The sequence below is a fragment of the Poecilia latipinna genome, unplaced genomic scaffold, assembly GCF_001443285.1.
Source record: "Poecilia latipinna isolate Pla-1442-1.1 unplaced genomic scaffold, P_latipinna-1.0 Scaffold226, whole genome shotgun sequence".
In the NCBI taxonomy this organism is placed as follows: Eukaryota; Metazoa; Chordata; class Actinopteri; order Cyprinodontiformes; family Poeciliidae; genus Poecilia; species Poecilia latipinna.
Window position 1 is genome coordinate 169,280 of NW_015112842.1, and position 23,706 is coordinate 192,985.

General features: G+C 36.1%; 2 long non-coding RNA genes across 2 annotated transcripts; both read right to left on the bottom strand.

Annotated features, from left to right (window-relative positions):
• On the bottom strand, positions 1-23,706 carry LOC106947152 (uncharacterized). The gene is made up of 5 exons (XR_001424919.1): positions 23,476-23,706; positions 22,780-22,879; positions 19,844-19,999; positions 1,122-1,326; positions 1-44 (listed from the first exon to the last, which is right to left on the bottom strand). It is a non-coding gene; the product is annotated as an uncharacterized LOC106947152 (long non-coding RNA).
• On the bottom strand, positions 14,023-14,771 carry LOC106947154 (uncharacterized). The gene is made up of 2 exons (XR_001424920.1): positions 14,647-14,771; positions 14,023-14,564 (listed from the first exon to the last, which is right to left on the bottom strand). It is a non-coding gene; the product is annotated as an uncharacterized LOC106947154 (long non-coding RNA).

The window sequence follows — 23,706 nt, forward strand, 5'->3', positions numbered from 1 at the left end:
ATGAGCTGACTATTGAGTAAGTTACTGTTGTGTTTAAAGATACACTGCAAAAACACAAAATCAAGTATATTTTTTTTAGTTTTTTTCGAGTACAGTTTTTTGAGATCTGAAAAATTGAAAAATTTGTCTAGAAAATTTCTGAGATTAATGTCAACATTTCCCAGCTTTTGGCAGAAATGTACTTTTTCTATCTTTTTTTTTTTTTTTACCTACAATGGCCCAAATACAGCACCATAAATCTCCCAGTAGAAATAGTATTTTTTTAATCAACATTAAGGAATTATTAACTTAACCTCTCACTTCTTGCTGAAAAGTTACTTTTAAGTTATTTTGTCTTATTTCAAGTGGACTAAGATACTTACACTGAAATATATAAAACCAGATAGGGATCTGAAAGTTTGACTAGGCCATCATTTCTTGGTTGATTGCAGTTGGTGCTTTGTCCTTGTCAGCATAAACAGGATTTGTTTTGATAGCACTCATTGGATGGACCGAAACCTGGAACACTGTTAAAGTACAAGGGGCTCATTGAATATCTGGGAAGGAGATTTACAGACTTACACAAGCTGGAAAGTCTTTTGGCGATTATTGATTATTGAATTTAGTTTTAGAAAAATGTTTAAAGAAAGTGACTGGCCTCCTGATTTGGTCCTGTGGGCGAAACAGTGCCGAGTAAAATTACTTTTTCTCTCTATTCCAAACAAAATCTCAGAGTCTCCAAAGGGGAAATCTTGGATTCATAGATATAACTGCACAAATTGTAATCACTAAATAAACTCACTTAATGGAAACATGCCAATCATGTTACTACTGGCGGAAACGACGAAGAAGAATTCAACAGGAAGTGGTAGGAGGAGGATGGGTTTCATGACTTTTTCTGTGATTTTAGTTGGATTTATTGAAAAAAATTATGCTTTTTAAATATTAGCGGAACATCTACAAAGTTTTGTGCACATTTGTAATGGAAGCAGAGCTTTTCCCCAAGAAAATGTTTTGTTCTTGTTTATACATTCACAAAATGATCAAGAAAAACTGTTAACTTGTGTCACTGTCAGTTGTACGGATGGAAAGAGGAGGAAATAATAAAGGTTAAAGGTTTGGTCATTTTAAATGTCCATTACCTGCCCTTGGTGGCGCCACTGAGGCTCAACTTTACTTTCCAAACTGGAAGAACGAATGCATCGAATGAAACCAGATTAGCTTTAAACTTGATGTAGAAAACTTTTGCACCAGCAGCTGGAAGAGCAAACAGATGAAGGTGAAGCTGTGGCCTGGAGGAAATGACAGCAGGAACCAGAGTTAGGGTCCGCGTCGTTTCCTGACAGCCTGCAGCCCAGAACAGGACACAAAGTGTCAAAACAAGCTGCTCACTGTGGACTCTGGCTCTGTTCTCCCATTGATCCGTCTGTCCTGCTTGTCCTGTCTACCTGCCACAGATCTATACCAAAGAAAGTTGGACTTTGATGACAGGCTGAACATAAAGCAGCTCTGGAATTCAAAGGGAATTAAAATAATAATAAAAAACGAACTGAACTTTTCTTTTTTTGAATGAAAATATTTTTGATGTTTTTGCAAACTAAAAACATTTTAAATTCTTTTCGGAGTAAAAAGGCGACGGAGGCGGCAGATTGTTTCCTGTTTTGGATTGAAGAAAAAAAAAAAATCTATGTAATTCCAAACAACAATAAGAATAAAAAGTTAAAAAAGTGATGATTTTCCTGATTTTCTTTTAGACAAAAAAATAAATAAAGAAAAAATGTTTAGGAGAGAAAATATACAAATACACTTAAATTAAATGCTAAATAAAAATATTTACTATTACGATGAAAAAATGTCGATTAATGCTTTTAAAAGACTAAATATGTAACGGAATAGGTTAATTTTTTCACCTGCTAATTAATTTTAGGTTATAGGAGAATATTTTCTGTTACTTGGGTTAGTTGTAGCACCAGGATGGCCGTATTGTTTTATCGTAGAGCAGCGGTGTTAAACTCATCTTGGTCTGGGCCAAATTAAGATCATAAAATGCTCTTAATTTTATGAATGTATTGATAAAACCTGATCACAAACTGTTAAAATATCAATAAATTCTTAAAATTAAATAATATTATTGAAAATTTTCAGTCCCGGGCTGCACAGTGGTGCAGTTGGTAGAGCTGTTGCCCTGCAGCAAGAAGGTTCTGGGTTTGATTCCCAGCCCCGGTCTTTCTGCATGGAGTCTGCATGTTCTGCCTGTGCATGGTGGGTTTTCTCCAGGTACTCCGGTTTCCTCCCACAGTCCAAAAACGTGACTGTTAGGTTAATTGGCCTCTCCAAATTGAGTGTGTGTGTGTGCATGGTTGTGTTGCCCTGCGACAGCCTTGTGACCTGTCCAGGTGACCCCGCCTGTCGCCTGGAACGTTAGCTGGAGAGGCACCAGCACCTCCCAACCCCACTAAGGGACAAGGGTGTAAAGAAAATGGATGAATTTTCAGTCCCTCCAGGTTTTTTTGCAATAAAAAGCAAAGTGTTTCTGGTGCTAATTTGGAAATATTTGCAATATTTACACTAATTTATGAGAATAAATGCGACTTTTATTACTGCTCTATAGATCATGAACTATAATAAATGAAAGCTGAGGCAGCTGTTTAGTACAAGTAAGGAAGTTTTTGACAATTTTTGAGAAAAATCTGCAATAAACTTTCAATTATGTATCAGTACAAAAAAGTGCAGCGATTTGTTGATTTTGTGTGAATTTCCATAATTCTCAAGAAACTGGAGGGACTGATTGATATAATTTGGCAGTAAACAGATAAAAACTGCATTGATTTGATGGAAAGCCTAATATTTAAGCTCACTTAGTGTTTAGAGGGCCACATAAAAAGCTATGGCTGGCCGGATTTGGCCCACGGGCCTCGAGTTTGACACAAGGCTTTTAAAACAAATCAGGAAGTCTGTAGCATATTGATGTTTCTGTGTGTATTTTACAGTGTCTTTCCCCATCACGGTTTCTCTTCTGCTAACCATCCAGTCATGTTAGCAACGTTAGCTGAATTACTCCGTAACGCTGCAACATCTGCTAGCAATAATCTTTGCATTACTTTAATTTCTGCCAATGAAAATACTAACTAAAGCTGAAGCGATGCAAGCCGCTGCTGAACATGTATCTCCTGCTCTGTTTGACATTTAAAGTTTACAGCAGGAGTGACTAAACCCCAGTTTAATATTACCTAAATGTCAACTGATTCAGTCATGTCACCTCACAGTAATCGTATTACTGCACAGATCTGGGTCTGCTGCAGAGTCTCAGGTTGCTTAAACCCAAATTTATCTTTAAATTTGTTGATTTGAAAGAATAAATTTGTATATTTAGGAAACCCTGCTGAGCTTTTGCACTTTAGGTCATTAAATTTTTATTTTCCTGTTCAAAAAGGGACTAAACTGTTTGTTAATTTGTCTTTTTATGTATTATTGATATTGTATAGAATAAACTTAAGTGGATAAATGAAAAATCTGCAGAATGCAGCAAATTTTTAATCCAATTAACCATCAGAATAATCGATTACTAAAATAATCAAAGATGTTCATTGTCATTTATCTATTGGGCTTTCTAATATTTTCCTTTTATCGTTCTGAAGTGCATCTTGCCACTTTTTTCCTCTCCTAAGTGTTTTATTGTGCAGACATGCCTACAACCAAAGTGTAACATTTCTGAAAATCCAAAGACATGATTGAAGCCATCTGTATGCCTGCATGCCCTGCTAAAACTTTCTTTTCCACCGAAGGAACAAAAAAAATGTCTTTTTTCGATTAAAGCTGATCTGTTTCTCTCTGTGGGGACCTGCAACCAGAATAAAATCCAACATGACGGAGCTGCACTTGTCTGTAGTTTCTTTAAATGGACAAACCATCTGTGCCAGGCAGCCTGAAGCCCTGCGCTCTAATTGTCCCGTCTGTGGTGTTTGATATGCATAATTAGACTTTTAATAATCTTTGCTGTGCAGGTGATGTTTGCCATGAGTGCCGACAGATTTGTGTGGCTCCAGCAGGCCGTTGTGATCTCTCTAATAACGAGTCGGGGTTCAAACTTTTTCATTAAAGTCTTTCATGTTGACCAGTTAAAACAATATGTGAATGTAATCAAACTGGGCCAAAGAGGAAACATTTATTTATGGAAAGCAACATTATGTTTTAACTAACCACTATTTAGAATACATAGTGATATAATATGATCTAAATGATTTTGTTCTTTCTGTTCAGCTGCAGTTGAAATCTTGAAACTCTCCCATGAAGGCCATCCAATCATGACCTCTGACCCTTCACACCTGATAGTCTGGTAGACTTGGTTCAATTGGGGACCAAAGTTGGACCATCTGTTACATTTTCAGCTGCTGTGGTTTTCTTTCACACTGTACTGACTCAATCTGTAATAATTAAAAACTTGTTCTCCTCCTCGCCTGTGGGGGCGCTGCAGCAAAACCCTCTGAAGACACCGAGTGCAACTTCCTTATTCAGGAAAAGTAAACAATCCACAATCCGCTTTTCCTGCTAGCATTAACATTTTGCAGCCGGTTTGGTTGTATTTACCCAGAATGCACTGCACTATAGTCCACTTCCTGCTTTTGGAGCGGTTTCTGGTCTGCTTGGCGTTCACATAGACATTCAAATGGAACCGAGTTTACTTCAACCGAACCAAAACCGAGGTTTGTAGGCAGAACAGAGTTTGATTTGGGTCAGGGAATTCTGGGTAAATACAACCAAAACAGATGTGCTAGGCCAACGCTAGCTGGAGAAATGGCTTGTGGTCTATTTCCAAAGACAAAAAAGAAAAAGTAACCACTATAATCTGATGCCACTCCATTTGGTACCACTGAGAAAGAAGGAGTACATTTCCGCCAAAAAACAAAAAGTTTTCTAGAAAAGTTAGGAAATTCTGTGAGCTCAAATTGTGAGAAAAAAACTTGAGTTCCGACATTTTGTTCTTGAAGATATGTGAAAATAATCTCAAATTATTTTTGTTTTTTCTCACAGATTTACAACTTTTCAACTTCCTGGTTGTTTCTTGAAAATTTCTGAGATTTCTGGCTAAAATTTGCTCCTTGTTTTCTTTCTACAATGCCCCTAATCCACCGTCACAGAAATTAACTTCATCCATTGTTAACCAGAATTAAAACTTTCTGAACTCTTGCACTGTAAATTCTTGGTCTAAGAGTCTGTGGAGCTGTTCTCCACTGATTTCTCCCCTTGGATTTTTTCCTCTGGATGTTTTCCAGGTAACAAAATTACATTTTTTCTTCTTCTGGCTTCACATAGTATAGAAAAAGAAAATCTGAACCCTTTAAATGCAGCAGAAAATGTCAAGTTCTTCCTTTTCATCGGTGAAGTTAACAATAACTGTAAAAATGTATTCTTTATTTAGAAGAAACTTGTTAGGAGGATGCACTCGAAGGTTGCATTGACTGAATCTAAAGGCCTGAATGCTTTGTATTTATTCCCTTATCTGTAATTGTGCTTGGAGAAAAAAGAAGAAATGAAAAGGACATTGGGAAGTTCATAGTTCTCTTCAAATCCATTCAATATAAGCTTTTATAATATTTATTCTAACAAGTGAAGGCAGCAAATTAACTGAAGCTCATCTTATGACTGAAACAGATAAAAGCAGCAAAGCTGTAAAAAATAAACAGTTTTATCTACATTAGTAAAGTCACATATATTCAATGTTTTGCTTTGAAAATGTTCCAGTTCTGTCAGGTTGGTGGGAATCAGTTACACTGCAAAACACAAAATATTACCAAATATTGAGTTTATCTTAGTACATTTTAAATAAGACAAAGCTAAATTAAAAAGACCAGTTCCACCGGAAGATTATTTGCCTTATAAGATGGGAAAAATGCCTTATTATATGTTAAATAATCTGCCAGTGAAACTAGTACTTTCTTCATCAATATTAAGGAATCATTGACTTAAAATTCCTAAATATTGCTGAAAAGTTACTTGTAAATTAGTTTTATCATATTTCAAGTACACTAAAATAAAAAATATTAGATATTCATTATTTTCTTTGCAATTTGTTGTCTCAAAAAGGCCAAATTCTGCTTGTAAAAGCATTGAATGGTGCCACATCCAAGGGGGAAATACTTTTTACAGGCTCTGTGTGAAACTCGGTACAAGTGAAAGGTTCCTTGTTGGACCTCAGAACCGACTAAATTCTTGGTGCCATGGATGTTTTGGTCCATATTGACATGAAAGCCTCATCTGGCTGCTCCACATGTGAAAGGTCCTCTGTTGGACGGAGATCTGGTGACTCTGGTGTCACTGCAGTTCAGACTCATCGTCTGGATCAGAGTCCAGATTGAGACAACTGGAGCTTTTTTCTGCAGTTAAGTCCCAAAATGTATTCTGTATTAAAATGTGTTATTTTATGGCTCAGACTGCCTCCAAATATAAGAATTATTCAAATATTTTCTGATCCAAAAGGAGACCTATTATGCAAAATTCACATTTTCCGTTTTCTTTTATTTTTTTGTGAATTTTTCTTTGTTTCCTGAAATTCATATTTTTTTAAAAGCTTCAGCACAAGTGCTTAAAAAAACATCCAGCCATTTTTTAGAAATAAGTCACTGTTTTTTGGTGTCTGGAGAATGAGTTGGCAGTTACCTAGCAACGGTAACGACACAGCATTATCATTGCTTTGATTTGTAATTGCTGATAGTCTTGGCCATGTCTCTCTTGAAAAAGAGATTTTTAATCTCAATAAAACACACCTGGTTCAACAAAACCAGGTGTATTGGGGTGGACTGGGGTTACCTAGCAACCCCAGTTGAGCCAAGCCCCGTTACCTAGCAACCATAATGGAATTCCAGCATGTTTGTTCAGCTGGTTTTACTGCTGTGTGTGCTGTACAATGGCTGCTGAAAAGGACAAGTGTTTTGTTGTTGATTTACCATCCAGAAACCATTTGCTGCTTTCTTGTTGGTTGTGCAGAAGGATCCACTTCTGCTTTTCAAAGACGTACAGTTGTATAATTGCGCATCTATTTGCAGCCATGTTCAGATGCGAGTGTAAACATTGAGTTGGTGGGCGTGGCCAGCAGCAGATTATTTAGATTTAAAGTGACAAGACGTAGTGTTGCTAAGTCCATTTATCATAAACAACTTTGGGGTTGATTTTTTTTTTCTAAAGTGGCTTGAAATTTAATAAGTTACTTTATTTTAGGGCTTGTTTTTGAACATGAAGTTACTTATTTGGACTTGACTTTCTTTCCAAAAAACAATTATCTCCCAGCTTCCACAATAAAGCAAATCTCTAATGGTAGGTAGAGTTTGCAGAGGAGTATCATATGTGATACGCATAGACTACACTTTAAAATCTCCTGAATTTACGTATATCCACTTAAAATAATCAGATAAACCAGTTTTACTTGTGTCAAAAGTTTTGGCAAGAAATTAACTCCATATAGCTGGTTATCCTGTGTATCAAACCCATTTTTCCATAATTTGTATGTGGTATCAAATAGGCAAAAACTGTATTTTTAGTGTTAAAATACAGTTTATATTTGCTTCTGCAGGCGTTTTCAGCCGACGTTTCTCCTGCAGAAAGCTGGGCTGTCACATCAACATTTTCTCCTTACGAAGACGGTAACTGTGATTAAAAGCAACTGCATGTTCATTAGAGGAACTGTCTTTAAAAATGCAAATGGCAGGATCGAGCTGAAGAAGCATTACGAACTGCAGGCCTGACGTTTGACACGGCAGCATTACTCACATGTCCGATGTAATATAAAACGATTTAATCTCGACGCACCGCTGATGCGGTTTGATGCCCCGGCTCGGTTTTTTTTTTCTTTTCGTTTTTCCTGCATCGTCTCTGTGAGTTTTGTTGTGCAAGAGGCCCAGGCACAATGGCGGTGTTGTGGCATTGCTGCTAATGCCTCCTGAATGTGGCAGTGGAGGTTTAAAGAGCGCACTCAAAGGGCTCTCTGATCAAAGGAGTGTTTCATCTGTGAGTTCTGCTGCAGTGTCGAATGCCAGAGACGTGTTATGACAGAGATCTGATGTGAGGAGAGAGACGGCTCCGTCTCTGATGACCCCTCTGCACAAAACAAGAGAGAATAAACCGAGAATCAGAGTGCTAACAGCTACTGGAAGGATTACAGTGAATCCACAACAAGCCAAATCACCGCTTCACGCACGGACGATTAACTCTTTACGTCGCTCTGATGTGAAACAGTTACAAATTACGTAAAAAACAAAAGCAAAAAATATCTAAGATTGGAAAAAATGGTTAAAATATCAAAATTATATCTTAGACAGTTCATGACAGACTGCCAAATTCTTACAAAAATTCTCTAGATTTTGAATCTTTAGCGTATTACGGTGGCTTGCAGAAGTATTCATACACCAACACACAGTGCTCTACAACGTGAAGATGATTCTAAACGTTTTTTACATATTATAAATTTGAAAAGTGCGGTGTGAAAAAGTATTCAGCCCCATTGAATTAATACTTTGTGGAACCACCTTGTGTTGGTCTTTCACATAAAAGTCCAATGGTGTATTTTTATTTTATTTTTGTGGTTGTAATGTGACTAAATATGGAAAAGTTCAATGGGTATGAATACGTTTGCAACCCACTGTCGCTGGGTCATTGAACCCCAGAAAGCAAAACTTCATGCCCTGATATAAACACATTAAAGAACCTAGAAAACACCCAAAGCCATTGACCTCTAGAGATACAAGGTCATTCCTAAGATCTTTGGACTCCAATTTCTTTGTCAACAGGCAACATTTCACTGGAGTGAACAAATGTTATGTATGTGGAACCACAAGGTTCAATCCTTGGGCCTCTCCTATTTAGTATCTATATGTTCAGGTTACAACAAGCAACAAGATCAGCTATAACTATGACACACAGCTCATTAGTTATGGAGGCGCCAGAACTTTCTCCAGCTGGACAAAAATGAAACTGAAGATATTATTAAAGTCCTAAAACACGATTAATCATTTCACCCCTAGCAAAGCTTTTAATTGCACCCAAAACTTCAAGTTGGTGCACCAACGAGTAGATGTGGTCCTAGTTACCATGACGACAAAAAGAACCCAGATTATCACTGAGTGTTGGATGTTTTGTGAGAAAATTTCAATTTAATTTATTTTTCAATTATGGCTGTAAAAAAAACAGTCCATGGGCCACAAATGGCCCAGGCACCCCACTTTGACCACCCTCACTCATCCTCTAGAGCTTCTTACTTTTTAAACCGGTCGAGCTTTTAAAATGCACCATTCTGATCCTTTCTGATACATTTCAACAGATGAGCAGCAGGATTCACATTGCTTAACGTTTTCTGAAGCACCAATATATGAGCAGAGGCTTTTATTATTTTTTTTAGGTTAACTGTCCATGAAGCCCCACTGTTAATCTTTGCTGCTTCTGCTCAAAACCAGCAGATACAGAAAAAGAGATAACACACTTCATTTAATCTGCTCAAATAAAACAAAATGGCCGAATGGTTCTTCCACATAACGTCTGAAATCGCTGAATATTTGTTTAAAACAGAAGCATATGAACTGTAATCTTCTCAGAAGGAGCAATAAAATCTGAATTTTATTGTTGCAGCAAAAAGCAGAGGCAATGTTGGTCTGTTTGGAACAAAAAATGCATCTTTGGTCACTTTAGCACAAAGCTGAGAGCCATCAATCAATCGGTTGTTCACTGCATCACAGGATAGTGTTGTAATTCATCCCTTTGTGTCAGGCTTTTCTCAGTCGGCTTCTTCTCCTTCTGTAGGTGATTTTCCACACCTCAAAAGGAGGTTATCTGTGCTGCTGTGTGGGAAGGCAGAGCAGCAAAGCAGAGAAAGAGGCTTTCCAGGGGGAAAAAAGTGGTTCCCATCCCCCAACTCATCATTTCCTACGTCCAAATTTCAACTTCTGCTGCAACAAACACTTCATTTAAAGATGGAATCAAAGAAACTGACACATTTTTACATGTTTCTATACAAACCAGCTGCTGCATTCTAAATTTTGACACAAATTTTATGCTGAATAGGAACTTTGAAGTCATCAACTGAGCATCCACCTCACAGGGTGCTGGTCAGCTCCTCTAGACTAGCAGCAGCAGCCATTAGCAAACACCTAGTGGGACTGTGAGTCTGCTGAGCTCCTTCTACAAACTACTTCTCACTCCAACGGTCCTAAGTACGATTGTAAACAGCAAAATGAGAGGCATTGTTGTGATGACGTAATAAAGGCAAAGTGTCAGAAAGAAATTGGAGCTTCTTAAAGGAAACCTATGATGCAAAATTCACATTTCTTACTTCCATTGAGTCTCTACTGCGTTTAAAAACAACCCAAGCGCTTAAAAAAAATCCACACCGATGATTTTTGGTAATAAGTTCATGCTTTTTGGTGTCGTGAAAAAGAGCCATTTTAAAAACCTTTGGAATGTAACGACACGAATCAGCACACAATAACTGTTACCTAGCAATGCCAGAGGAGTTCCGCACCATTACCTAGCAACCGGAGCTCTAGTATGTTTTATCAGCTGGTTTTACCACTGTATTTGCTGTATAATGGCTGCTGGAAAAGACAAGTGTTTTGTTTTTGACTTCCTATCCAGAAGCCACTTTCTGCACCTTTGTTGGCTGCACAGGAGGCTCCACTTCTGCTTTTCAAAGACATAAAAAAATGGATTAAAATCTCATTATCTAAGAATAATTTTGTGCAAAAATGTAAAGAATATGTTTTTTTTATTACATAGACCTATCCTAAACTTTTTAAGCTTTTTCATGAAGCATCCATCCATTTTCTTTACACCCTTGTCCCTTAGTGGGTTTGGGAGGGGTGCTGGTGGCTATCTCCAGCTAACATTCCAGGTGAGAGGCGGGGTCACCCCAGACAGGTCGCCAGTCTGTTGCAGGGCAACACAGAGAGACACATTCACACCTAGGGACAATTTGGAGAGGCCAATTTGTTCTTTTGGTACCTGGAGAAAACCCACACATGCAGAAAGACCATATGTGGGATGAATACCAACACTATCCTGGGCTGGGAATTGAACACAGAACCTTCTTGCTGCAAGGCAACAGCTGTACCAACTGTGCCACTGTGCAGCCCTCCAGGAAGCATAATAGGTCATATTAAATCTAATTTTATATCTTGTTTTGCAGTGAAAACGTATTTTTTCACACACAAAGTTGTGAAAACAGAATACCTGTGTACCAGATTTCAGAGGGAAGAGCTGGTTTTAGTCGAACTGAGCCACGGATTGTTAGGATGTGTTTTTAACACTGACTATCAATTAAACAAAGCCGATTTCAAGATTCCTCTCATTAACTTCAAAGCAGAGATCTGTGTTCGGTCAGAAAGTCAAAATTCCCATAGGAGTCTCATGAAACAAAAGGAGAAGCTGCTCATTCGCAGAGATTAAAAAGCAAGATAATCAAACATGCACAATAGTTTATGCTTTCAAACATTACTGAAGGTGAATTTGTCAGAATTTACATTTCAAACACAATTTAGCACAAAAAACAAGGATGACTGACATCTACAAAGCTGGAAGTCTTTCTATTATTTATCAAAGTAGGCAGTTAGCACATAATGAATTAATAAGGCAATTGTGTTTAAGTGAGAGTTTCCATTCAGCTCCTTTTTGAAATGTACATTTGACAAATATCACAGCGTTTTCTGCAGCCAGACTGCAAATATTCATGGACTCTTCTGAAAAATTAAAGAACCAACACAAGAAAAAGTTACTCAGGATGCACAAAACAATATAAATAAAACTAAAATCTATTTTATCACTGGGCATCACTTGATTTATTTATGGTTAAACTCTGGTTAAACCAAAATTAACCATATTTTATTAATTTCTCAACAAATTTAAGAACTTATACTTTATACATTTCTGGACTTTTTTGTTTCAAGCAGATGGAAATATAAATATGTGCACATTTTTTAATAAGAGGCCCCCTTTAAATGTGACAAAAAAAGAATAAATCTGTAAAGGAGAAAACTTTGCATTTTCCAGATTTCTTCTGTTCTGTCTGCATATTTGTAAACAAAGCTGTTTAGGCCGCCTGCCCATTGAAATATGAACATTTCTTTGGGTAATTAGAGGAAATAGAATAAACCCTTCTGCATTACAGCTCCAGGATATTCTGACATGGAAAGCTGCACTGACAAAATAACCTTAATACTCATCTTTTTAGATTAGCGAAACAATGCCTGAGCTGGAAGGGGTGAAAAAAAAAAGAAAAGATGACTGCCGACCTGACAGGGAGCCAACCTGAAAATTGCTTTTGGATTAATATATTTAAAATATGCATTCACATATATCATTTACCTCAGATGATGGGCTGGCTGTAATTTTCTCTGTAAAACCAGACTTGGCCGAAATGAAAAAGGAGGTCACATTAATGTAAATGTATTTTCTGCATTCAGCTAAGGATTTCATCCAATTTGGTTTCCAGTAAAAGAAGTCAGAGTCCACTTTCTGCTCAGGGGCTCAATTTAACACACACACACACATGGGCGCGCACACACACACACACACACACACATAGAGAAAATGAGTGGCAGAACAATGCAGAACATTTTCATGCAATTAATACATTTGTATTAATATTAGTTTTTACAACCATTCTGAGATTATAATACAGTTCAATTCAAATTTAAAAATGCTAAAACATTAACATAATGCATTTTATAAGTTTCTTTAAAGAGTTGTGCCAGGAAGTATCTCCAGTCCAGCTGCTCTGGCTAAACCACTATCTGAAGACACTGTTGTTGTAAAACATGAAAACATTGAAAATGCAGCTTTTATTTTGATAATCCATTTCTGGTTGTTGGCAAGTGAATTTTCAAACGAGTTCTAAGCTAAATGTTTAACTTAAAGTTAAGGTAAACATTTGTAAACTAACAATTTAGTTTACTAACAAAATATTTAGCTCCAAACTAGAACAGAACATTTAATTTTTCTGAAAGAAATTAATCTTCAACACAACTATAAAGTATTCAAAAAGGACATAAAAACAAGATAAAAATCATAAAGATGTTTAAATACCTCTGCTGTTAAACGCTGTAATTGTGGTCATATTGAATGATTATAATATTTAGCTTGCTAACTAAATGTGGAGCTACATATTGAGCTTATTTGCAAATTAAAGTAAGCTGGAGCTAATTTTAGCTTGATAACTAAATATTGAGCCAAATATTTAGTTTGCTAACTAAGCATGGAACTAATTATTTAGTTTGTTAACTAAATACGGAAATAAATATCTAGCTAACTTGCAAAAAATATTTCGTTTAATAACTAAATATAGAGCTAAATATATGTGAAGCATTTTGCTTGCTAACTAAGCATGAAGCTAAATATTTAGCAAACTAAATATTTAGTTAGCCAATTAAATATTTAGATAAATATCTGGCTTGCCAACTAAATATGGAGTTAAATATTTAGATTACATGCTAAATATTCAGTTTGCTAGCTAAATATATGCTAAATATTTGGATTGCTAGTTAAGCAGTTAGTTTGAAACTGTTAAGAGAATGGTGAAAATATGTTTTTTTTTATGACAGGGTGTTAATTTTTCACTGTAATTTTACAAAGAGCACCTCATATTCTTTTCATTTGTGAACAATAAATTTGCATTTATTGACTTTTTAGTAATTATTCTGAACGCAGTTGGTTGGATTGCTTTGCATTTAGTGTTATAAGAGAAAAGGGGGTTAAAATATTTAAAAAGCATCATTTTACTTCAAGTCTGAATCCCTCTGTAGCTCTATAGTACATGCTATTGAAATAAATACATGGAAGTTTGTTATTGTTGTGTGGAAGAAAATGTTTTTTACGCTTTAAGAAGATCGGATGTATCTCTTTAAATGTTGTTGAGATGAACAAATGGACTAAGGAGGAAAATAGGGAAACACTTCAATAATAAATAAGGGTATCTGGGACAGAGTCCAGTCATAGCCGCAGGGGTTTGTGTCCCAATATTTCAGCCATAAAATGCATCTTTATCCCCACTTTTATTCCTCTCTTGTCCCACAGAAACACTCCCACCAGCACAGCAGGTTGGCTCTCTGGATCGTCTCCATGAAAAGTTGAAAAGCGAACAAACACGAGTCGCCACCATGTCGTGGGAGTTGAAAGAGAAACAAAATGGCCGCGAGGTGGTGGTGTGTTTTTTTCCAGACTCTTGGAGGTTGATTGAGCGCTTAGAAGATAAGCTCGGTGACATTAGATATCCCGGTGGGCGGGGGAGGGGAGGTTAATCTCATTCTCCGTGATGATGTATCCGAAGCGACTCTTTTAGCCGCTGGTGTCGACTCTGAATACTCCTTGGGTTCCAAGGGCAGCGGGAAGTGTCCGCTGGAGCCGCTGCATTGATTGCTCCGCGATTTGATTAAACCCTCGGCTCTTCTCCAAATGTAAGACAATAGCATTGAGATAATCCCAACTTCCCTCCTCAGGTCAGAAGTAATGGGGTTTAACGACATAGCTGTGCGCTCATGTAACACCTCTGGACACTTTTGAGTCATCCCAAACTTTTACAAACTGTTGGAAAAGAAAGAAATCGCACCACACTGCAAAAAGACAAACGCAGTTTTGGTCTAGTTTCTATCACAAATATATTAGTACGCTTGAAATAAAACAAAACTAACTTACAATTAGCTTTTCAGCTAGACATAGTAGTCTGTTTTAAGTCAATAATTCATTAATATTGATGAAAAATACTCCCACTGACAGATCATTTCACTTGCTACCAATGACCCGTTAAAAAAACGCCCAACTGTTAAGCGACTGCCCGGTTACCTAGCAACCCCAGCCAAGCCGTTTCCTAGCAACCACAGGGAAGCCCAGTCCCGTTCTGCCCATCTAGCTGAAAGTTACTTTTAAGTTACTTTTGTCTTATTTCAAGCGCACGAAGATATTTGCACTGGAAACTAGACCAAAAATATTTGGTAAAATCCCAAATATACCAGTGGATCCCAAATGGCTACAAAAACAATTAAGATCTAATATTTAGTAACAAATCTCGAGGTAGATAATAAGTGCTTAATATTGATAAAAAAGTACAATTACCATTTGGAGATTATTTATCTTACAACAAGACATGTTCCCATATTATAAGTGAAATGGAACTAGAACTTTTTAAATAAGTATTAACAAATAGATTACTTAAAAATACCTCGTGTATGTTGCTGAAAAGTTACTTGTAAGTTAGTTTTACTTTAATTCAAATATATTAAGATATTTGCACTAGAAACTAGACAAAAACACTTGGTAAGATTTTGTGTTTTTGCAGTGCAAGTATTTTATCTTTGGAAAGCCCGTGTTTTATTTGAGTTTACTTTAGCTGTACACTGGAAAAACACAAAATCTTACCAAGTACACTTGAAATAAGACAAGATAAACTGATGGTATTTTTATTTAATTGTTAAACTTTATTGCAAATAGTTTAAGTGGCAAACCAAAAAGGCGACTGACTTTAGGAATTATAGGCTTAAAACAAGCTCCTATATCATTTTGAAAAGTTAGTTTTGTCTTACTTCAAGCGTACAAAGATTTTTGGACTAGAAACTAGACCAAAAATACATGGTAATACTTTGTGTTTTTGCAGTGGAAGGAGAAAACCCGCTCCCGGATATACACAGCATATCCCAAATGGCTGCAAAGATAATTAAGATCTAATATTTAGTGAGGAATCTCAAGGTAAACATCTCAACGGCCCGGCGGTCTCTAGTGGGTCATATCATCCCAAAGGGCAAACTGTTAAATAGGATCCGAGTTCATCTTCTGAAGCCCGTGGCCAACATCTTTATTGGCCCTCATTAGCAGCCGTCCTGTACAAAGTTATTCACTCACTGATTACAGAACCAGGCTCAGGGCAGGAAAACCGCAGCCCGGGAAATCATTAATTGATGATCCTGCGATTCCAGTCCTGCTTAATGTGTTTCTCCAAGCAGGAAGTAGAAAGAGCGGACTCAAACCAACAGCTTTAGTTTCAAACGTCCTCCCCTCCATGAGGTCTTTTTTCCCTGCATTTCTTCAGGAAAATACCTCATTGTAGATTATTCCCTTCTTAAAGCAGAAAATCATGGGAAAAGGTTGGACTAAATTTAAAAAAGAAAATCAAATGACATCCTAAAACCATTCCTCAAGTGGAGAAAACAAATAACATCTTTGCTTTTATGGTTCGTAATAGAAAAAATCAACCGAAAACTACAAAAACGGGTGTGTTACATTGCAAAAAACAAAATCTTACCAATTATTTAAGCGTAGTTTCAAGTGCAAATGTAGCAATGTGAAACCGGAAGTTTATTATGGTAGGAAATTAAAAGAGCACCGGTAGCTTTTATTTTGAAAAGTCGGCAGAGCAACTTCAAAACACCAGGTAATTTCCGGTTTGGTATTATTATTTTATTTGCATTTAATGTGTTGTTTTGATTGTAATTGTTAATAATTATCTTTAATGTTTAGCATATTAAGCTCATAGTTTGTTATTTTGAGAGTCAGTTCGGTGTTTAAACAGAAAAGTTAACAGATCGTACCATTATGGCGGGCGAATTGTTTTCCCATGCTAACGGAAGGCCTCTTGGATTCCGTTGGAAAAAGTACGAGGGTTTCTTTTTCTGTGCTTAATATATGTATTTTAAGTATAATAAATGATAGTTCAGCGTCTTATGGAGCAGTTAAGCTTTGTTGAAGAGCGGTAGGACTGTGTTAGCAGCTCTTATGTTACATGAAACATTGCTAACAAAGTTGCTGAAATAGTATTGCTGCTGGTTAAACAGGCGCTGATTCTGACTATTTTCTGTTATTTTAGTGCAAGAGCATTAAAAGCATCTTCAAATCAGTTGTTATGAACTACGCTAAACAAATATACAAATATATTATTTGTCCCAAACAAAATGCTTCTTACCTGGAGGAACTGAATCTCCGACAAAGAGATTTGTGGAAAATATTCTTTAAAAAATAGCTACGTGTCGTCACTGGGGGACATGCGCTAAAGATACGTTTTAGCGCATTTAAAGTTTCTTTCTAAAGTAGTAACTTTTCAGGCATTTGGGGAAAATAATACAGCCTGACAGACGTGATCTAAATATAGTTCAGTTTTGCTGTTTAAGTATTTTGTGTTCCATTACTAATTGCTCACTCACATTTTGCAACTGCAAAATTTGTCCAACACAACTATGTCGAGAACGACACATTAGTACAATGATAGAAAACTTTGGGCAGTCAAATGTTTGGAAGATTAAAAAATATAACAATAGTCAAATAGATGGCCACCAGCAATGCCTATCTTGAGCAGCAGGACAACCTAATAAAAGTATGACACACGTTAATTTTTGCAAAGCAATTTAGCACTCTTTATATTGATTGGTTTGGGATCAGACCATTGCGTTTTAGTGTCAATTTCTCAGTGGTTTCCCACAAATAATTTCATAAACTTAATGTATGATATGTTGGAAATTGTTTTGCTTTTCTTCAAAAACAAAGCAAAACCTATAGATTGGCTGAAAAAGGAAAGAATGAAGGTGTTGCAAGAGCCCAGTGAAAGTCTGGACCGCAGTCTGATTGAACTGCCAGGAGCTTGAAGAGAGCTGTGCAGAAACGAATGTCTAACTCCAAAACACTGCAGCAAAGTTGGAAAGAAAAGTTAACAGTGAAAGACTGATAAAGTCGGACAGAAACAACTGCAGGTAGATATTACTGCGAGATTTCTTAGAAATACTTCTCAGCCTCGTCGCTGTTTGGTAAAAGGTAAAGAGGAATCTGTTGTGTTTTTCTAACATTTGAGGTTTAATTTGAGAGAGTACATAAAACCTTTAAGAATGCATCTTTCCCATGAACACTGTTGATCTGTTTAATAATTGGCTTTGTCTTGCATTAGGAGACAAAACTTAGAATGTTTGAAATGTCTAAAGTGAGCAGGATTATAATGGTGCATTAAGGCCATTTTTGATCTAAAAAGGAGAATAATTTCACCAAACTACTCAAATTTGGAGATTAAGCTGAGGAATTTTTTTTTTACTTTCTGAGTTTGAAAAGTGAAAACTTTGAAGAAAAAATCTAAAATTCTGAGATCAATCTGAGAAATTTTCTACAAAAAACTTAGAAATTTCAAAGGTAAAAAAGATCTGATTAAACTCAAAACTTCTGAAGTGTTTCTAGCATTTTTTTATTTTATTTTTAAAGCTCATAAACTTGCAGGTTGTTTACAAAAAAAAATTCCGAGATTACTCTCGAGGGTTTTTTTTTCTAGAAAACTTTTGACTTTTCAAACTCCGAAATTTCTACATTTGTTTTGGTAAAAAAAAAATTCTGAAATTAATCTAAAATTTAAAAGATTTTGGTTGAAATTGACCTTTTTTTCTGTCTCCAATGGCCTTAATGCAGCACTCTAAACCTGCTCGTGGAAATAGTAGTTTACAGAAAATTTCCAAAAGTTGAACATTTTTGACATTTAAAACTCAAAAATGTCAAATCTTTGAGTTTAGCGCTCTATTTACTGATTGGTTTAGGATCAGACCATTGGGATTTAGCCTAAACTTCTCTGTGGTTTCCCACAAATAATTTTTGTGGGAAAAATTATTTAGAAAAAAAATTGCTAAAGTTTTTTTAGCAATTTTCTGAGCTCCAAAAGTCAAAATTTTCTAGCAAATTTTTACTTTTGAGCTCCGCAGTCACATTTTGGAGCTCAAAATTTCTAGAAAATTTTCTGGTTTAATCTCATAAATCTTCTGAGATTTTTCTTGCAAATTTTCAACTTTTCAAACTCAGAAATTTCCTTGTTTTTCTAGAAAATTTCTGAGATTAAATAGAAAATTTCAGAGTATTTTTCTAGCAAATTTCTAACTCAGAACTTTCCTTGTTTTTTCCAGAAAATGTAAGATTTCTTTTCACAAAAATTTTTGACATTCGGAGCTCAGGATTAATTTCTGAATCTAAATCTTTCAGATTTTTTTAGTGGACATTTTCTCCTCCTTTTTTAAATTTCTTCCTACAATAGCTCCAAGTCATCGTGGTAGCAGGTTTGGTGCCTGTAAGACAATAAAACCCTCCGCCTCCTGATAGGAGAGTGATTCCTCTGACAGGTTGAGTTTTGTGTTTCTGGGAAAGCGATCTAATTTAGACGCAGTAAAATCAGTGATCCTGCTGAGGTGACGCCTTCTTCTTCTGCTGCATCTTTTTTTGTCTCGGCTCCACAGTTTTCCACAGCTTTTCCCGTCAGCTCAGCTCACTCCATTAATTTCCTCAGAAGTGCCGCTGAATGCTCCCGTAATGACGACAATTAACCAGGAATCGCAGTAATATTAAAGACCAGAATCAGCGCGCATCAGCCAACTCTGAATGCTAATTGACTTGATTGTTATTAATTTTGACATTACATTCTAATTAAAGATGGTAAAACACTGATATTATTTTCTTTTCATTTTATGCTGGGAGATTAGGGAGGCCATTGATCACACCTGAATAACTCTGTGTGTGTGTGTGTTGCTAATTAAAGACCGAGATTGCAATTAAGATAATGAGTCCAAGTTTTTAATTGAAGCACGCAAACATGTTTTTTTTAACCCTGTCAGTCAGAAAAGATTCACAAGAAGAGTTTAATACACGGAGACATCCTGAAATAAAAATAGAAATGCCAGTTTTTCTGTCTCTGCTGCTAAAATTGGTTATTTTGGGTGGAAAGTACTTTAAGCAGCAGTCTAATTTAAACACTCACGCCACCTCATATCATCTACCTGTCTTTTAAATAGTTTTGTTTTCCTTCATTGTCTCCCTATCTTGTGTTGCAGGCGCAGCGTCTCCACCCGCCACTTACAACCCGTCTCCAGGGCAGAAGCAGACAACCCACCTGCAGAGCGCTCTTCCAGGATCCGCTCCATCCAACCAGTCTGCAACAAATCATTGCTCAAGCTGTTTAATCTCACCGAAGAGGCTGAGTCTTCTCCTGCTCTATTTTAAACACAAGTTGAATCCATTTTTCTTCACCAGAGCTTCGGCTCAGACTCTGAAAGAATATTTTAAATGGGACACGTTAAGGAAAATTCACCTTTTGTATGTTTTTGTACTTCCATTTCGGTCTTTATTAATTCTAAAAGCAACCAATCAGCCATTTTTCACAATAAATTAATATTTTTTGGTGTCTGGAAAATGGGCCGTTTCAAAAACTTTTGGAGTATAACATAACAAATCAGCAGGCACTGACCGTTACCAAGCAACCCCAGCAGAGTTACCTAGCATCTGTTACCTAGCAACCCAAGCTGAGCTCCAGCACGCTTGGTCAGCTAGTTTTACTGCTCTATGTGTTTGTTTATTTAAGTCAAGTATACACTGCCAAAACACAAACTCACACCAACCCTACTCGGTAAGGTTTTGTGTTTTTACAGTGTCCAGAACTAGTTACTAAATTAACTGAAGCTAGCTATATCATAAAGTGAATTGTATTGATTTTACACTGCAAACACACAAAGTCTTACAAAGTATTTTTGTCTAGTTTCTAGTGCAAATACCTTCACATGAAAATAGATAAAAAAATAACTAAAAAGTAACTTTTCAGAAAAATATAGGAGCTTGTTTTAAGTTAATAATTCCTTAATACTGATTTAAAAATAAGTTCCAGTACAGATTATTTCACTTAAAACATGGGAAAAATGTGTTACTATAAGTGAAATAATCTACCGGTGAAACTAGTACTTTTTTAAAATCAGTGTTAAGGAATTGCTGACTTCAATCCAGCTCCTATATTTGGCTGAAAAGTTACTGATAATTTAGTTTTGTCTTATTTTAAGTGTACTAAAATATTTGCACTAAAAACCACACAAAAATACCTTGTTAGATTTTGCTTTTTTGCAGTGTTGTAGGTCACCATTACATTACAGCACAAGACCAATTATACTATCACACTAGGTTACTAAACTTGTTATATTAAGCCATTAATTATTCATTAAGCTCATTGTTTTACTTGGTGATAATAGTGCAGTGTAACACAAGAAGAAATCTACCTTTTTTTAACATGTTAAACAGGTGTTATCATGACAAAACTCTAATAAAACTGTTGTGGTTTAAAATACAGCGGAACAGAAGGATGGAGTAATATTTGAAATATTTCAGAATTATTTATTGATGTTTTCCTGTTTTGCAGCTGAAGGGCAGAAAGCTGTTTATTAATAATTTGATCTGTTTCATTTTTGTTTGCAAAGTTAATGCACACCTCATCGACATCTGTCCAACCATGAACTAATTCAATCTTTTCAAATTATCAACATGCTTTTATTAGATTTTTCAGTCGAATATTATTTTGTTCCTGCAACTAATGATTCATTATTTCCTTTGTTGCTTTAATGGAAACACTATGAATGTCTTTGAAGTAGCTTAGGAAAACAACAGAGCTATGTTTGGGTGTTATTTCATATTTTTCGCCTTGGATCTCCTGCAGATTCACAACCCGACCTGATTTTTTGCTAATGAATGAAAAGTTGGAGTCCATGCTGGTTCCAGACGTTTCTGCACCATGACGTTGCGCTGCAGTTGGAAGGATTCGACCTAATTAAAGGGAACGTCCTGATGCAGCGGGGCATCCCAACGTTGTTCCTTTGATTGGAGTGGCAGTCAATTTATTACCGGATACGGCCGACCAACATTTACCTCCGTACAGCGGGCCTCTCGCTTTCTGTACTTCATGCAGCAAATGTAATTTGTCATTCATTATGTATTTTTTTTTTTATTTTATGTTAGCCTCAGTGGGTCATCTTAGCTGAATCAGAGTTGATGTGAATTAAAATGTGACTCTGAATTTAGGTTAAAGATGTTCATGAAATGTAGTAATTTACTGCAAAACACAAAGTCTTAAGTATTTTTGTTTAGTTTCTTGTGGAAATATTTAATTAACTTGAAATAAGAATAAATTAACTCTCAAGTAACTTTTAAGCAAAAATAGCTTGGTTTAGGTTTTTAAAAAATTACTTAGTATTGATGAAAAAGTACTAGCTCCAACGGGATTACGATTGTACAAAAAACAGAGCACATTTCTGCCAAAAAACTTAGAAATTTTGAGATAAATCTCACAAATTTTATTTAAAAAAAAAACTCAGAATTTTCTAAGTTTAAAGTGTAAAATTTACGAGAAACAAACTCAGAAATGTTGAGATTAATTTCACATATTTTATTTTTAAAAAACTGAAATTTTCTGAGCTTGAAGTGTAAAATTTGCAAGAAAAAAACCCCCTGAAATTTTGATCTGCCAGGGAAACTAAGTTTTTTAATAAATATTGATCAATTATTGACTTAAAACAAGCTCCTATATCTTGCTGAAAAGCTACCTGTAAGTTGGTTATTTTTGTCTTATTTGAAATGTACAAATGCATTTGCAGTGGAAAGTAGATCAAAATACTTGGTAAGATTTTGTATTTTTACAGTGTAGCTGAATCATTGGCAGCTGCTATAAATTGCAGGTATTATAATATAGATGAAGGTTTATGATTGCATTGCACCCAGCCATTTTATTTGGACTTTGCGTTTTTGGTTAGCTACCTAAAATATTTTCACCTAAAATGTAAAAGTTAAATAAAAAGACTATCAGTTTAACTCCTTTAAAGTCAGTTTTGTCTTATTCCAAGTGTACTAAGATATTTGCTTTTAAAGCTAAACAAAAACCGGACTTTCTAGAAAATCAAGCTAGAGTTTGATTAAAGCAGACTAAACACAGACCTGGTAAGGAATCTGTGGCAGTGATAAGATTCAACTTTGATTTTCTTCTGCAGATCTTCTGTCAACAATCTAATCTCTTACAGGATAACAATGCTGCAAGAATCCTTTATTAGTGCACTTCGGATCGTTATCCTGCTTCGGCGTAGAGGAACTCGGGACGTCTCTCCTCCCATGCTCAAACCTAAACAGAGTGGCATATTTATGGATATAAATATGTTATTTTTCTCTACTTGTCGTTGAGCAAATGTGGGCAGCTGAGGCTCGGTGTAGAGGCTTTGATCCTCCAGTAGGAGAATGGGTGGTTCACCCTTCAGTCCTGTCAACTAAGAATAAAAATGCTGCATATGTAGAAAGCAAAATTTTGGGGTGAACACACAAAAAATGCTGTGAAAAAGCAGTTTGTAGAGGAAAGATAAGGAGTGCTCTACAAGTGTGGGCTATTTTCAAAATGCAGACTTATCAGAACGGTGGGTGAAGGTATAAAAGTAAAGGCAGCAATGCTTATGGTGGATATGTTTCCTTATGTTATGATTGTTAAGAAGATTTTCATTTCTTCTTTTTAGAAAGTTCATATAAATAAAAAAAAGTACCAAACAAATTACAGCAATTCATTACAGAAGGTTTGTCTTTCAGTAGTCATAGTAATCTAGTCCCTAACACATAATGTTACCAAGTATTTTTGTCTAGTTTCTAGTGCTAATATATTATTACACCTGAAATAAGGCAAAACTAGCTTACAAGTAACTTTTCAGTAATGGGTAGTCAATAATTCCTTACCATTGTTGAAAAATACTTGTTCCACCGGCAGATTATTTCACCTACATGTGGAAAAATGTCTTATCTTCGTTCCTGCTGCCACCAACGGGCCGTTTTAAAAACGTGCTAATAGTAAAGTCACATTCGACGTGCCCTCCGCCGTTACCCAGCAACCTCACCGAAGCCCAGGCCCGTTACCTAGCAACCTCAGCGAAGCCCAGGCCCGTTACCTAGCAACCTCAGCGAAGCCCA